The sequence below is a fragment of the Gopherus evgoodei genome, chromosome 6 (assembly GCF_007399415.2).
Source record: "Gopherus evgoodei ecotype Sinaloan lineage chromosome 6, rGopEvg1_v1.p, whole genome shotgun sequence".
NCBI classification, from domain to species: domain Eukaryota; kingdom Metazoa; phylum Chordata; order Testudines; family Testudinidae; genus Gopherus; species Gopherus evgoodei.
The window spans coordinates 109,387,508-109,400,541 of NC_044327.1; positions in this window are offsets into that span (position 1 = coordinate 109,387,508).

Sequence of the window (13,034 nt, forward strand, 5' to 3'; positions counted from 1 at the left end):
GCATGAAAACATGTCCTCTGGACTGGTGCCGAAGCATGAAGCGGCATACAAATGTTTAGCGTATCTGGCACGTAAATACCTTGCAATGCCAACTACAAAAATGCCATGCAAATGCCTGTTCTCACTTTCCGGTGACACTGTAAATTGGAAGAGGTCAGTATTATCTCCTGTAATTGTTAACAAACTTGTTTGTCTTAGCGATTGGCTGAACAAGAAGTAGGACTCAGTGGACTTTCAGGCTCTGAAGTGGTACATTGTTTTGTTTCTGACTGCAGTTATGTAACAAAAAAAATCTAAATTTGAAAGTTGACATTAACGACAAAGATTGCACTACAGTAGTTGTCTGAGGTGAATTAAAAATATTATCTTTTATCATTTTTATACTGCAAATATTTGTAATAAAAATAATATACATTTTGATTTCAATTACCACACAATACAATATGTATGAAAATGTAGAAAACATCCAAAATATTTAACAAACAATAGAATACCAATTGAAATGTAACAGTGAGATTAAAACTGATTAATCGTGATTAATTTTTTAAATCACAATTTATTTTTTTTTAGTTAATCACTTGAGTTAACTGCAATTAATCGATAGCCCTAGTTGGTGTAGAATTTGTAAGGGGCCTGAGCATCTTGTAGATTTTTAGGCAGGTCATAACAGATACCTATTTAGTAACTACCTCCTATTTGCTGTAGTCTGGTGAATTTCAAAGGCAAAATTTGCTCTTCAGAAGAAATTTGACAGAGCATGTGTGGACTCTCTCAGAAGCAAGAAAATCACTTCCAACTCTTTTTATGATTTGGTGTTGGAATGTTAGTGAGGGCTCTGTCCAGCACATCGCTGACACAAAGCACTTGAAGCAGGTAACCCTCATTAAAGTCAATATGCACAGAAGTCTTTAAAATTCCACTTATCAATACAGAATGTACAGATGTAAATTCCACAGTCTCACCTCTGCTTTCGGTTTCACAGTCTAAAGTTTTTAATAATTAAACATTTTTGCTCCATTCCAGAGAATGCCTGGCCTAATCTTCCTCATGCTAAAGTTATTGGCAGTGGCCTGAATTCTCAAAGAGTAGAAGAGCAAAAGTGAATTTACACAAATCTTTGCATTCCCCTAATCCTGGGGACTGCCAGGTGCCAGGCTGGTTTGGTGTAAATTAAAGTAATCAAAGTACTCTTACACTCAATCCAGCTACACACAGATCCAGGCACCATTCCAACAGCCGGGGGACCACTAGGTCACCCCAGCCTGACCTCTTTTTTCCTGGAAACATCCTCCACATCAGGGCTTGGACACAAGGTGGCACAGAGCCACTGGGATTCCCTTATGTAAGAGAAATCCAGAGGGGCTGGATACAGAGAATTTATAGCTGCTTTGCACCACTACAAAACATTATGAAAAGTATATTTGACTGCATTCTGATCCAGCTCCCACTGAAGTGAAGGAAGAATCATCTATTTGTTTGAAAGGGAGCTGGATCAAGCCCTAGATTAATTTACTTTTTGACAGAGCTGGTCAAAGCTTTGTAAAATGTTTTTTTTTTAATTTGTTAGTGAAAATTGTAGTTTTGTTCCAATAATTCTTTTTTTTAAAAAAAGAGACCAATTTCTGCATTTCAAAATTATCAGTTAAAAAAACCTTTTTATGGATGTGTTTTGTTTTGGTTTTTAAAAAGTCAGAATTTTCTTTTAAAATTATATCAAAGTAGACATTTTTAGTTCTTAATTTTCTATTTTTAAACTCACATCTTCCTCACTTAAAATGACCAATTGAAGTTGGTAATTAAAAAAAAATGATGAAAAATCCAATCACTAGTAGGCAATACATTTTCAGGAAAGTTGGAAATATCAAATGTTTTCAAGAACATTTTTATTGAAAAAAAGACACTTTCTGACAAATATTTTTGTTTGAAAACTTTTAACCAGCTCTAGCTTTGGACCTTCAAAATAACATGGATAAAAAAGGACAAAAGAAATGGAAACTGAGTGAACCTGGTTTCTGTCTTTCAACTTAGAATCCTACTTTTAGGTTATTAGGATCTTCTTTATCCTAAGGTTAATTGTATTTTATACAGTTTGGGGTATAAAACTATCATAAAACATGTTGCAAAATGTCTCTCTATACAAAGGAGTATTGTCACTAGGTTGAAATCCTTCAGCTCAATTCCAGTATCATCACCCAATGCTGCGTTTTGGGGTGACCTCATGATATGGAGCTCTCAGTGTGACCGGAGGGAGAGGTAGCTTGAGAGGAAAGGTACATTCAAAATTATTTGTGTGCTGAATGTTCCTGTGATTTGGCGGGGAGCAAGAGATATCGAGCCATAGTAGCATACCTCATTCTTTGGGGATAAAAGAACTTTGAATATCACCATTTATTATCTTTATTTTGGAATCTCATGTTAAAATTTTATAGGAAGTAGTGTAAGAAGCAGATTCTGTTCTGTTCCTTGGCTATTCAGGATAGAAATGAAGTCCAGCATTCTTTTCTAACTGCTTACATATGTACTGCAAAGGACTCCATTGGTGAAACCCAGGTTTCATTGTGGGTGGAATATCTATATATGAAAAAGGATTAAAATGAGAGCTTCCTCCCACCCCTCCCTGCATGTTAGCTTAATATAGTAATTGAATTATTTTTTTTGGAGTCTGTTTAATTTTGGTCACATAGGAGAGCATTAAGAAAGTTTCTCAGTTAAAAGATGCAAGAGCTATAGATCCATGATTCAAAATGGAGATCAGAATGATGATAAACAGGTTGACAGTGTGTTTGTCTAGGATATAATCTTCGACTTTGTTCCAGTTCCAGCATCTATGGTAGCTGACATTGTACAAAGGACAGACCTTCCGTAGGCCAGATCCATCCACACAGAGGCCCTGTGCTTCTGTATTTCCTTCAGAGGCTCAATGAAGTGGAGGGACTTTGGGTCCCAACTCCCCCATTGGCCATAGATGCTACTACAAATTCACAGTTGTACATTCTCATTTACATGTACATTAAGCAGTGAGAAGCAAACATCTCTTCCAACCAATAAAAACCATGCACATACACTTCAGACAAAATGTGGTAATTATCTACATCGTGGAAACACAGAAATGTTGGAACTTATGAAAATGTTGTTTCCACACTTACACAACACATGGCTAGAAGGAATTACATAACTGAGTTTAGAAGCCAAAAACTAATATGAAGAAAGCAACAGATATTTCTCCCACCAATTCCAGCATCTTTGCAGAAACAGGCTAGATCTCCAGTGCCACAAACAGCAGAATCAAGTGAAGGGCCAAGTGGAAATCAACCCTACTCTTCACTCATGAAAATAATGAAAGAACGACAACCATATATGAAAAATTGATATTGGTTTATTTTGTGGTAGTCAATTCCAGTAAAAGTGACCGAATTATTATACTGAGTGGTGGATATCACTATCCACTTACAAATTTCCTGTGCTCTGCAGGCAAAGAGAAACACTTTTCAGTGCAAATGGCTATTGCAATATCCCTGGAAGGCGTACAGTGCCACATAGCTGGGTTTTTGTAAATTCTGTGTGGTGTTTACTCCTGCCACTGTTACAAAACAAGAGCAGAAACTCAGGCAGCTTGTTATGCATCTCTCTACAAACTGTAAAGACACCAAAGAAGTCTTCAGCCACCACAAGAATGCTCAGTATCATAAAAACTCCATAGAGAAGGTTGATGACTTACTTAAAGTATTCATTGATGAGAATACCAATGTTCAAAATCTTTCAAGTGTCAGACAAAAGACAGTTTCAGCAAATCAGGAATGTCTTGTCCACATTATCAAGACACCTGAGTTTTGCAGACATCAACAGCTGCCTCTCAGAGGTCATTAAGAGTATGGATCATTTCATCTAGAACAGATGACTGTCAACAAAGGACTGGTCCAAGCTGCATTATATCTTCACTTGGCTCCACGGATAAGAACGTCAAGCAAAACTTTCAATCTATCACCAGAAATGCATCATAAATTATCTGGAAGATTCACAATGAAATAATAGCCATTATAGGCCATCAAATTCAACAACAAATTGTTGCACACATTTTGCAAGCCAAGGTCTTTGAAGGGCTCATTGACTAAACAACCAATATATCTCATGTTGTTGTAGCCGTGTTGGTCCCATGATATTAGAGAGACAATTTGGGTGAGCAATGTCTTTTATTGGATCAACTTCTGTTGGTGAGAGAGACAAGCTTTTTGAGCTACACAAAGCTCTCTCTCAGACAACTTTTAGGGGGACCCTCCAGGAATAAATAGTGAGCATGGCCAATCAAAAGGCCTCAGACCCTTTGGGCAGTATATTCTGTGGCACCTAATCCCCACATGCTCCATGGAGGAAGCTCTGTGTGACCTCCTGCTAGTGATATGGGACTGTCAGCTATCCCCCACTCCACAGACCTGCCTTCTAGCCCTGTGGGTCCTTACAATATGCTATGTTTCTGAGGATTCCATAGCTGAGGATTTTCTAACTTACATCAGTGTTGAGGATTTAACCATCTCTGACTTAGATTCTGTAACTCATCAGGAGCTGGCAAAACATGGCCTCAATTTGGAATTCCTCTCTGGAGCTAGCACGATAAGCGTGCCATAGTGTTTAAGCAAAAGTCAAAGCTACATACATGCATTGCTACAATGTCTTAAATCTGGCCATCATTAGTGCAGCAACACTTCCAATTATCTGCAGCACTATTGGCACAATGCAGGAAACTTGCAAGGGTTCCCCCTCCCCCTTTCCCAGTCTGTTCAGTGATCAGATATTTATTCAAGATAATCAGAAAGGTAACTCCAGCTGGAGTGCATTCAAGACTCAAGCCTGTGTGAGAAACTTTGTGGATGGAGTGCCATGACTGTGTCGTCGTATTTGTGGAACTATTTTCAGCTGCTATTGATGCCCTAGAGGAAATACAAAGCATGCCACTAAAGGAGGCTGCACTAAAAGCACAAATGTTCTATACCATGATTAATTTTCATAGTTGACATGGAAAGCATTTCAAGTGTTGTGCTGCCCTTGCCCAAAGAACTACAGAAAGCAAATCTGGACATTTTTGCTACTAATCAGTTGGTGAATGAAGTTTACCATTGCGACATTACTCAGGTTACAGTCTGGACCATTGAACAGCAGTGTCCTCTTAACTCTCTAACCTGGGGTGCCTTTTACACTGCTTTGCTGTCAAAACAGCCACCCTTGGCCTGCTCACACAGCCTTCAACATGTACATTCATTCCCAGCTAAACACATAAGCACTCTGACCAGTTGCTCATGAATTGCACACAGGGTAACACCCGCAAGCTTTCAAGTCCCAGCCTTATTCCCCCAGAAATGTGCATCTTGTACTGTCCAGAAAACTACTGAACAATGCAAGCTCATAGAAAGTCCATCATTTCATCAAAGGAAAATGATATATGCACCACCTAATTTATCCAAAACGGAGTTTCCCACACACTTTAAACCCAACATATTGGTTAAGATAAAACAATAGAGTAAGTTTATTAACTACAGAAAGATAGATTTTAAGTGATTACAAGTATTGATGCATAAATGTCGACTAAATAAAAGAGTAATATACAAGCTAAAACCTAACTTAACAAGCTAAAGGAACTTAAAAGCAAAGGTTTTGTCTCATCGTATGCTGTTGTAAATTTCACAGGCTGGGTCTCCTTCCAGCCTGGGACCACTCCCCCTTAGTTCAGTTCTTTGAGAGTCGATGTCCTCAGCAGAGAGATGGGAGGAGGAGAGATAAAGTCTACTGTTTTCCTCCCCCTTTATAACTCAATTTCTTGTGCTAGAAACATCCTTGCTGAGTCATGGTGACACGCAGTCTGTTGTGGATGTGAGGTTTAAATCATCCCTGAGATGAAATGTAAATTTCTTTTTTATACCTTCCCCCCCACTGGACAATGGCTGCGTAAGTAGGTGATCACCCTCTATCACCTGTCTGGTGGCTAGTGTGTCTTTGTCTCTGAAAAACTGGTTTAAGCCTGCCTTTCTAACTCTGGAACATATTACAGCAACATTATTCAGTAGAAATGTATAACTTTACATAGAATATTGACACACATTTAACACCAGGGCAATAATGTTCAGCAGATTATGAGTTTTCAAGTGATACTTCACAAGGCATACTTCATACAAAATTTATCATAGTCTTATAAAAGTGGTGACCATAGTAATATAGCCCATCATCCATATACTAAAAAATTTATGAGATAACCATGATACATTGTTTAGCTCCCTCTTTACCAAAGCAGTTAGATAGCATATATGAAGAACTGAACATTCCTATGGGGACTCCAAAGCAAGCAGACAGAGAGACATCACAGCAACTACTGTACAGAAGACTTCTATCAACAATAAATCCTTCACCATATCTCAACTTTGTGATCATTGAATCGACCAATTGTTTTGCAGATTTATGTGAGGGATATAGAAATCTTTGGTACTTGTTGCCTAAGCATCTGGCTGACTCTTTTTATGAATCAATAATGGAGCTAATTTAGTTATGCCATTACAGAGTATATTTTATAGGGTGTTGTTACTAATTTGCAAATTGACTTTTTCAAAAAGTCCATTTCATGGGAGTTAGGAACATGAAGTATTAACTAATTCTACTATGGTGAACAAGTTGGTGACAATCATTTTGTCTCACTGGAGATGTAATAGGCAGATATAGCACATCTCACTGTGGTTGCTCCTGAAGTAGACAGGTGGCACCTCAAATGGGCAAATAGTCCAGTAGAAGAAATGCCACCAAATGTGCTCAAAACACTGGCACACTGAAATGCCACAAGTTACCCTAATATCTCCCATCTACTGAGAATTATGGCTATGCTGCTAGTTAAACTGTTATGCTGAAGGATCTCTCTGGTGCTTTCCAGTGAATAAAGAGCTATGCATGATCAACTGTGGGAGAAAGCTGACTTACTAGATTAGCACTACTGAAAGTACATAGTGGTTGGCCTATCATGGTAGAGAATGTGATTGGCAATCTTGCACTCACACCCTGACACCTTGATTTTGTACTTTAATTTTATTTATATGTACAAATAGAGACTTTTAGGCCCATATGCCTAAATGACCTCTGCTAACCGGCAGGTAATCTGGGCCTCCACGTTAGAAAAATTCTGGTTGTGCCCCCAACTTCCTCCTACCTCTTCCAGGCCCCATCTGACTCCAGGGCCTCCCAGGCCTGTCACTGCCCTCTGAATCCCTTTAGCAAGACGAAATAGCACACAAGGCTCCATCAGAATTAACTTTGAATGGAAACCCTACAGTGTGTACATTCTTCCAGACCTGCCATTGGTCACTGTCTCCCCAGGCACAGGTTCCTGCATTCACAGAGGGGTCTCCACAAGATCTTGAAGAAGATACCACAGAGGTGGCACTGCTCCCTTCTACTATGACAGGGGGAGTTCTTTGAGCTTCGTTCCTCAAAAACAACTGAATCCAGTCAGAAAACCTGCAGCCTTAATGAATTCCAAGCCACAGGCCATTCTAACAGGACAGTAGAAAGCTGAGAAGAATTGGCATGATCCCAAATCAACCATTATCCTAACACTGTTTCTGACAGTTAAATTGAAAGGCGAGTTATTGACATTTAGATGCATGAAGAGATATCTAAGCTTGTATGAGACATCAAATTTAGCTGCAGAATTTATTTTCTGAAATCAGTCATTCATGTCAGAGATGCCATTTTCCATTAAAGAAAAATCTTCTAGAGAAAACTGCCTCCTTCCTATTGCTATAAGCAGTGCTGTTGTAGCGGTGTTGGTCCCAGGATATTAGAGAGACAAAGTGGGTGAGGTAATATCTTTTATTGAACCAACTTATGTTGATGAAAGAGAGAAACTTTCTGAAAAAGAGCGCTGTGTAGCTAGAAAGCTTGTCACTTTCACAACAGAAATTGGTCAAAAAAAAAAAGTTACCTCGCCCACCTTGCCTCTCCTTTCTACAAAAACAACAAGGAGATGGTGCACCTGAAGAAATGAGTTTTTTTTACCCAAGAAAGCTTATGCCCAAATAAATCTGTTAGCCTTTAAGGTGCCACCGGACTCCGAGTTGTTTTGTGGATACAGACTAACATGGCTACCTCCTGATACGTGTCTCCTTTCTACTGTTACATTCTTCTAAGAAGATGATTCAATAGAGAAGGAAAACTATTTTAGGGTTCATTTTTCTTATTTGGGGGGAGGGGTTGTTTGTTTGTTTGTTTACAAACTCACAGTGCTGCCTCAAGAGTAGATTGAGTTATAGAGGAAAATAAGAAGTAAAGGCAATTCAGAGGCAAGAGAAAGCTAAACTCTAGCTTGGGCACTTTTTGGATTTGCCAAAGTAATTGAGTAAATTAATTTGAGATAGTTCAAAATTAGACCCTGTTGGTCATTTAAAGTTACTTAGGCCATCATTCAGCACAGCACTTCAGTGTATGTTTAATTTTGAGCACGTGCTTAAGTCCCTTTAAATTCAGTTAAATCTTAAAGTGACATTCAAAACATTTAAAAGCAAAAACTATTTTCTGTGACATTGTTATTGTTTGAAGGTGTCAAATTAAAGATTTCTCAATTTCTTTCCTGGTTTCAATTAGCCAGACATTGTGTGAAGGAATTATTAAAACAAAGATACTGTAACACCTGCCATGGCCTATGAATAAACACAGCAGTGCAGCACATGGTAAATGTTTTCAGTGATATATTTTTCTTACACCGGATCATGAGTATTGCTATACCTGTTTGGTTCAGGAAATCATCCAATCCAGGATCCGGTCTCCAACAGAGCTAGCACCACGTGCTTCAGTGGAAGGTGCAAGAAATTCCTTAATTGACTATTACAGAATAACCTGCCTATGGGGAACTTTCTTGCTTACCCAGTTAATGGTGGGCTCTTCCCTGAAGTATAAGGGTTTATATCCCTTCTAGAAATTATATTCCTGTCTAATGCAACTACACATCCATAAAATCCTTTTTATAAATCTTGCTAAGCATTTTGTCTCAATGATATTTTGTGGAAATGAGTTCAATAGGTTAATTACATAGTGTATAAAAACACACATTAACAAAAATTTGGGCTGAAAAATTCAGATTTAGATCTGGATTTCTTGCACTCCAGTGCCTGAGGGGTGTTACACTCCAGGGTTGTTTTTCTTTCTGCCATCAGTGTGATTCCCTCCGTGGTCTCCCTGCAAAGAGACAACTAGCCTTGGAGATAGAAAGGGAGAACAAGCCTGTTTGACCATACATGCAAAACTAGAAAAAGCAACTTTGCAATTTTTTAAGATGTCTTATTCTCTTTCTCTCTAACAAAGCATTTTATAAGAGCTTTAACAAGAGTCACAAGTAATTTTTTCCCATCCATTGCCAAGGACACAATGCACTACAGTCACGGACAAATTGAGTGGCTGCTGGCAATACCAAGAAACCACAGAAGGCTTTGCACAAGCTAAACTCCCTCAAACATTTCCAGATGAATAATGAGAATTACCTTGTCCTGTTGTTTCAAAACAGGATGCATTGCCCATTTTCAGATAGTCCTCTTTGCATCTGTTGATGTTTCCAGGCAAGGATTTTGATATTCTTTTGATGTAACTAACTGGCCAGAGATCTAGATAATTGCCCAAAATTACATCCGTGAATTCCAGGCATATCCTAATTATTTGTGTCTTTTTGTTGTTGTTTCCCACAAAGCCTCCTTAAACTCCTCCTGTGTTACAAAAAGATGAACTTGTTGTGCACAGGCCTCCTTTGTGCTTCAGATGTAAGTTACTTTGGTGGATCATCTTGGCATGTGCAGTTTGTCTCCATCTTGCGGCAAGATATAATTAAGTTTGTGAGCTAGTCTTTTACGCACAGTGGAAATCAATCATATCCTCTGATAGTCAGTGTGCTTCACAGCGAAGCATGTCTCTTATCTCCCATGAGACAAACATCAGTTGTGATCTGTAAGTCCTTTTAGAACAAAATCTGTTCGTGGGTGGTCAAATTCCTTCTGGGCTTGCTGGAAAGGCCTTGTGAGAGTGGCCCTTAAAGGTTTGTGAACTTGCAAATATCTTGCTTTTCTATAAGTTTCATCCCTTCAGGACCGTTTTCTGTTCTGCGAGTGAGGCATGAGAGTCAAAAATAAGGCCTGAGGGATCCAACAAGGTTATCTACATGAGCCAAGATTTTCAGAAGTGACTAGTGAAGGTAGGTGCTCAAACTGAGATTCCTTAAAGAGGCCTGATTTGCTGAAGTTGGGTGCTCTCTGAAAATCACACTCCTTTAAGGTGTCCCAAGTTACCCATCCAAAAGTGGAGGCATTCACATTCACTAGGCACTTTTGAAAATCTTGATCTACATTTTCTCTTAATATCACCCACTGTGGCAACACCACTGGTTATACCAAGAGTGAGGGTAGAACTTTAGATAGAGCAGAGTGGCCTTTGCTATTTCAACCTACTCATTAGACCTACCAGGAACAGGTTTAATGGCAGTGTTTTCAGACTGATTTGGAGTACCTCAAGTCTGGGTCCCAATTGACACTTCTATTGCCCTCTCTCTGCTTCAGATGCTCCATCTATAATGTGGCTATAGTGAAACTTGCCTACATTACAGAAGTGTTGCGAAGCTGAATGCATATTTATAAATCATTTTGAGATCTGAATGAAAAGAGCTAGGTGAATCCAGCAAATTATTATTATAGTGAATCACTGATAGAGTGTTGTCTGTGAATATATCCTACACTAACCCTTAAAAAAAAATCCCAGCATGCTACCATTGATGCAATTCCCTTGATGGTAGCAATAGTAAGAACTGTAGCGTAGCCAAGCCACTGGCACTTTAACTACTCAGCATTGGCCTCTCTCTGAGCTGTGGGAGCAGAGTCGGGGCTACATTGAGTGCTTTTGAAAACCCTGGCCATAACTGTTCAATTTTTTAAAAACAGAACAAGAGGCAAACAAACTGTTCAGACTCTGGCAAATTATCTACAACCTCTTGAGGTCCTTCATGTTTGATTTTCTGTCTGACACTGATAAATCACCTGAATCCATTTTGGTTGCATGAATCAAAAATCTTGTAATCCATGTAGACAGGTCAGGTGTGGAAATTCTGGAGATTCACGGCCTTGCCACATGTTTTCCTACATTTTCCTGAATCCAAACCTTTGGGGGGAGGGGAGGGAGTGGAAAAAAAAGGAAATGAAGTGTTCTGCCCTTGTAGATGTGAAGATAACCTCCAACCTATAAAACAATGCACTTTGGCCCTGTGGAGACCTCAACCAGACAGACTAAAGCAATAGCACCAACTGAGGTGTTAACATCAGCCATTTATCTTTAGGAGAGTGTTGACTTCAAAGGATAATGTAATCATTTGGGTGTTAGCCTTTCTAAACAGCTAGCGCATACAGAAACAGTCAGCATTAGGTCAACTGAGTTTTGTTTCAAGGAATATAATTTATCAAGGGAAGGAAATACAGAGGGTTTCAAGCCGCAGAATTCTGACCCAGATTTTGAAAACTACATTTTAGAATTGTTTAGCTCTGGAATTTTGGATTAGCATGCTATAAAGACAGGGGACATTTGCAAAATTAGAATCAAGGTTGAGATTTTGAATACTGCTAACAGCCAGGGTGTTCAATATTGAGATTTAGGTCAAGCTCATCTCTAGTTTGCAGCCAGTATAAAGGCCAAAATTTTCAAAACTGGACACTTAGATTCCTTCAGTACTTAGGTCAGTAACTAAGTGATCAAATTTCCAATAGTGCTGTGCATCCAGCAGTTCCCAGTGATGTCAATGCAAGCAACCAGACACTGCACTTTTAAAATCAGGCCACTTATTTAGGCACCTAAGTAAGGGATTTAGGTGCTGACATTTAGCACCTAGTTTTGAAAATCTTGACCAATAGTTTTGCTGCTAGTGGTGTACAGTTTCATCCACCTAAATTAAATCACTTTTAAAAATGCTGGAATATCTCCTTTGTGAAAAAAAATCAAATCAATTAAGTGGAAAAGTTTTTTGTAGAGGCTGAAAACAGAATTTGCCATAATAATACCCAAAGTTTTTTTAAAATGGTCTTTTTTAGTATACTGGCCACAGGATGGTATTTGCTGTACCATACAAATTGTAGTTTTAGTAAGTGATTTTTATCATGAGAAAAGGCAACCTAACTGGAACTGGAACTGCAACCACCTGTGGGCCTTTCCAAAGAGCTGCAGTAATCAAACTCCCAAGGTTTTTGCTGCCTGGTCAGCCCTTTCTTCCTGTGAACCTGAATGAATTCATTCAGCATGAGATGCAGAGTAACCCAGGGCCAAAAAATGTTGCATTAGTGTAATCAAGCCAACTGTTTTTTCCAGTTGGAAATATGCATCTATGGAGCTGCAGAAATGAAAAGCCATGTTCTAGCTTGGATCTGGACTTGAATAGGAGTAGGGTGGGAAGAAGGAAAGTTTGGATCAAGATGTTGTCCTACACCAGTGCTCATTTGATGAAAACAGCTGAAAGAAGCATGGGGTGAAATGTCATTTAAATGTTTTTCTTCCATTTGGAAACATATTTGTGAGAGCCAGATTGGCGGCCCAGTTGTGCAGATACCCAACAGATGAAGTTGTACAGATACCCAACAGATTCTACAGCAGTTCTCTCACACTGCTCTGACAAATACATCTCGACCATTTCTGAGGGACCAGCTCTATGGGGAAGGTGAAAATTTGGTCTGCACAGAATTCAGTCTTTCACCTCTCTGGCAAGGCTACCAGTTTTTGTGATATGGAAACTGCTAACGCATTTCACGTAGTTTAATGAAAGGAAATTTTGGACACAGCTGAAGATGGAGTCAGTCTATATCCCTGGAACTGAAGCCCATGGAACTTTGGAACGATTTTCAGAATCCACACCTGGACTTGAATCTTTCCATCTTCCTTCAAACATGCCATAGTCAAGCCAACACTGGAGAAACCCCAACCTGGATATATTGGTTGTAGATAACTACCACTCTGTGTCAAACCTCCCATTTCCAAGCAAGCTCATTAGA